This window comes from Chrysochloris asiatica, unplaced genomic scaffold, assembly GCF_000296735.1.
Source record: "Chrysochloris asiatica unplaced genomic scaffold, ChrAsi1.0 scaffold00489, whole genome shotgun sequence".
NCBI classification, from domain to species: Eukaryota; Metazoa; Chordata; class Mammalia; order Afrosoricida; family Chrysochloridae; genus Chrysochloris; species Chrysochloris asiatica.
Window position 1 is genome coordinate 142,265 of NW_006409007.1, and position 4,695 is coordinate 146,959.

Sequence of the window (4,695 nt, forward strand, 5' to 3'; positions counted from 1 at the left end):
CATTGATGTGCATATATCTACTCGTGCTATGGCTTGTATTTCTTGTGGGTAAACACCAAGTAGAGGAATTGCTGGATCATAAGGTATTTTCTATTTCTAATCTTCTGAGGAAGTGCATATTGCTTTCCAGAGAGGTTGGACCATTTTGCAGTTTCACCAGCAATTCAGTTTTTAAAATGTTTGGTAGTCTGTGTACTCCCTGAATTAGTGCCCTCACATTTGTCCCTATTTTTTCATTGATGGCCTCCATAATTCTGGGATTCACATTTAGGTCTTTAATCCATGTTCAGTTAGTTTTTTTACAAGATGTGAGGTGAAGGTCTTGTTTCAATCTTTTGTATATCACTTTCCAGTTCTGCCAGCACCATCTGTTGAAGAGACTATCACTTACCCATGTGATATATTTAGGGGTTTTGTCAAAAATCAGTTGGCTGTATGTAGATGGGTTAATTTCTGGATTTTCGATTCTGTTCCATTGATCTGTGTATCTTTCATATCTTTCATTGTACCAGTAACAAGCTGTTTTGACCACTGTAGCCATGTAGTGAATTTTGACGTCGTGGATTGAGAGGTTTCCAACCTTATTCTTCTTCTTAAGCAGTGCTTTGCTTATCCTGGGTCTCTTTCCTTTCCATAAAATGTTTGTAATTGTTTTTACCATGTCTTTGAAGAATGTTGTTGGAACCTGGATTGGTATTGCATTATATGTGTAAATTGCTTTGGGCAGTATTGACATAATGTTAAGTCTTCTATCCAGGAGCAGGCTACATTCTTCCATTTTTTTTTACTTTTTTAGGTTTCTTTTAGTAGTGTTTTGTAGTTTTCTTTGTATAAGTTCTTTGTTTCTCTGGTTACATTTATTCCTGGATATTTCATCTTTTGGGTGGCTATTGTAAATGGTATTGCTTTCCTAATGTCCTTTGCAACTTTGTCATTTTTGGTATAGAGGAATCCAACTGATTGTTGTATGTTAATCTTATATCCTGCCACTTTGCTGAATCTTCCAATGAGGTCTGGTAGCTTTTTTAACTGAGTTTTGGGGATTTTCTACATATAGGATCATATTGTCTGCAAATAGAATTTTACTTCCTCTTTGCTAATTTGGATGTCTTTAATTTCCCTGTCTTACCGTATAGCTCTTGGTAAGACTTCCAGCACATTATTGAATAGGAGTGGTGACAAAGAGAATCCTTGGGTTGTTCCTGTTCATAGAAGGACGACTTTCAGTTTCTCTCCATTGGGAATAATATAGGCTGTTGGTTTTGCATATATGCTGTTAATTTTATTGACGAATTTCCCTTCAATTCCTATTTTGTTGAGTGTTTTTTATCATTGGATATTGGATTTTTCAAATGCCTTTTCTACATCAATCAATATGAGCATGTTGTCCTTTTGTTTTTTCTTATTTATATGGTGGATAACACTGATCATTTTTCTAACATTGAACCAGCCTTGCATCCTTGTTATGAATCCCACTTGATCATGATGTACTATCTTTTTGATGTGCTGCTGGATTCTATTGGCTAGAATTTTGTTGAGAATTATTGCATTTATGTTCATGAGGTATGATATTGATCTATAATTTTCTTTCATAGTGGCATCCTTCCCTGGTTTTGTTATGGGAGTCATGCTTACTTCTTAAAATGTATTAGGAAGTTTTCCATCCTCCTCTAGATTCTGGAATAATTTGAGTAGAATTGGTAACAACTCTTCCCTGAATGTTTAGTAGAAGTCACCAGTGAAGCCATCTTGTTCTGGACTTTTTTTGGTTGGGAGTCTTTTGATGACCTGATTAATTTCTTCTTTTGTTATGGGTATGTTCAGGTTTTCTACTTCACTGTGTGTAAGTTTAGTTAGGTTGTGTTTAACTAAAAATATATCCATCTCTCCTATGTTTTCAAATTTTTTGGACTACAACTCTTCATAGTATTCTTTTATTATCCTTTTGATTTCCTTTGTTTCTGTTATTCTGTACACATCTATGAGGTTCAGTTGGCTGATTGTGTTGTTTAGTTTTTATGTGTTTTTGTCAAATTTCTTTCTGGTTGTTCTATCCATTTTTGAAAGTGGTGCATTAAAATCACCCACTATTATTGTAAATTCATCTATTTCTTTCTTAAAATCTATTAGAGTTTTCTCTAAATATTTTGTATCTCTTCTATTGGGAGTATAGATATTTATTATGGTTATGTCCTCTTCTTCAATTGTCCCTTTAATCATGAGATAATGTCCATCTTTATCTATTATGCTGTTTTTTGCCTTAAAGTTTATTTTATCAGAGATTAGTACTGCTACTCCTGTTCATTTTTTATTGCAATTAGGTTGGTATATTTTTTTCCATCCTTTGACTTTTAATCTGTTTTTGTCTCTGTGTGTGAGATGTGCCTCTTACAGACTGTATATTGAAGGATCTTGGTTTTTTAACCATTCTGCCACCCTCCATTTCTTAACAAGTACATTTAATCCATTTACACTCAGTGTAATTATCAATAGGTATGAATTAATTGCTGCCATTATTTTTGTTTTTATGTGGTGTTGCTGCTTTCTTTGTTCTGTGTGTCTTCCTTTTTTGAATTCATGTTTTTTGTGTTCTTTCTTGTGAGTTTCCTCATTGTTTTACTGTTTCCATGTTCTTCTTGGATTTTCATTTTCATGGTATGTTGTGAAGTGTTAATTTTCTTTGAGATTGCCTTATAGTTCATTAAGTTTTCTCTCCATTAGTGTAGTCTATTTTATTCTGTAATCTACCTGACCTTCACACCATCTGGATATCTGTTCCTACGTGTTTACCTTCTTTTACATTATTATTGTTTTGATCATAGGCTGACCTCCCATATTTCTCTGAGTTTGTTCTGTTCTCAACTCTTATTTCTGTCGATTTAATTCTGGGAGGTACTGCTACATATGTCAATATCTGGTTGTTGTCTGTTCTTGTTGGTGCTTGGTCCACAGAACTCCCTTTAGGATGTTTTTTAGTGCAGGGTTGAGTTTGGAAAAATCCCTTAGCTTCTGTTTATGTTGGAACGTTTTGATTACACCATCTTATTTGATTGATAGCTTTGTTGGATAAAGGATTCTTGGTTGGCAATATATTTTCTTTCAGGGTTTTGTATATGTCTCCCCTTTACCTTCTTGCTTCCATGGTTTCTGCTGAGAGATCCGAACTTAATGTGACTTGCTTGCCTTTGTATATAACATTTCTGTTTTCCCTAGCTGCTTTCAGGAGTGTCTCCTTATTTTTGATTTTGGAGAGATTGATTATGATATGTCTCAGTGATTTTCTTTTAGGGTCTACGCTTCCTGGGGTTCATTGAACTTCTTGAATGTTTATATTTTCACCTTTCAAGATGTTAGAGAAATTTTCTTGCAGCAGTTCTTCAACTATTTCCTCTATGGAATTTTGTGGTTCTTCTTGTTCTGGAATGCCGATAATTCTTAAGTTATTCCTCTTCATGTTGTCCAATATGAATCTTAGACCTTCTTCAGATTTTTTAAATCCTTTTTCTGTTTGTTCCTCTATCTTAGTAGTATTGAGAGATTTGTCTTCCAGCTCACTGGTTCTACCTTTCCATCTCTTCTATTCTACTCCTTTGCCCTTTCAGTGCATTGTCTATTTCTGATATTCTATTATTGATCATTTTGACCTCTTTCTGTAGGTTTTGAATTTTTTCCAATGCTGTATCTATCTATTTCATTGTTCCTGTAGGACTTTCCTGACTTCTTCCTTATTTTTCTAAATTCCATCTGTAAAGGGTTTTTGAAACATTTTATAATCATTTTTCTGAATTCCTTCTCAGGCATTTCCAAGGCCTGCCCTCTTTTCAGAATGAAGTCCAGGCCTACCTCTAGATCATTTGTCTCAGACACTTTATCTTGATTCTGGACATGTGCTGATATTGTCATCTGCTTTTGCTTCTTGGACATGTATAGTGTTTATCTGTGGCCTTAATACTTAATTGAGTATGTGTTTTGGTATTTTTTATGCTTTCTGATTGCTTCCAGGTAAATATGATCAAGATGTGGGCTTCCCTTTTCACTCTTCTTGTTCCTTAACTCAGAGCAACTTTCACCGGTGTTGTCTGCCTTCCTGGCATATGGCAATTGGTAATGGTTCTTGCCTGGATTTTGGTGTTTGATAGCATATGACTGTAGCTTGACTATATGGCAGCAGTTGCTGGCTCTCCTTGGGTAATATAGGGCGAGAAAGTGTCCCCCAAATGTAGAAGGGGCAGCAAAACAGCACCAGCACCAAAACAAACAAACAAAAAAAACAACAACAAAAAACAAGGAAAAAAACAACAACAAACAACAACATAACAAAACTAGACTGAATACTGCAGTCTAAAATCACAGAAAAGGGAGACGAGGGAGACAAGGAAAAATAAAAAACCTATATCCTAACGTGAGTATGACTTTAATGTCTTCTCCTTAGCTTCTTGCTTTCAAAGCTGCCTGAGAGACTTCAAGATGCCACTGTTGGTTGTTATGCTATACCTCAGGCTTTAAATTATTTTTTGGCTTGTTTGTTTTTAAGCTGTCTTTCCCTCTCTACAGCCCTGTCCTGGCCTTTCCTTTATTTAACAACAACAACAAAAAAAGTCCAGGGCCTGCTCTTGGGCTGAGTATCTGTGAGCATGTGTGGCAGAAGAACAGTGGTGAGAGTGGGGGTGTGTACTCACTCAGGCACCCACTCTA

At 35.5% G+C, this 4,695-nt stretch overlaps 1 pseudogene; it reads right to left on the bottom strand.

Annotated features, from left to right (window-relative positions):
- The window catches only part of LOC102832870, a 32,683-nt pseudogene extending 29,541 nt beyond the window's left edge, over positions 1–3,142 (bottom strand).
- Between the last annotated feature and the right edge of the window lie 1,553 nt (positions 3,143–4,695).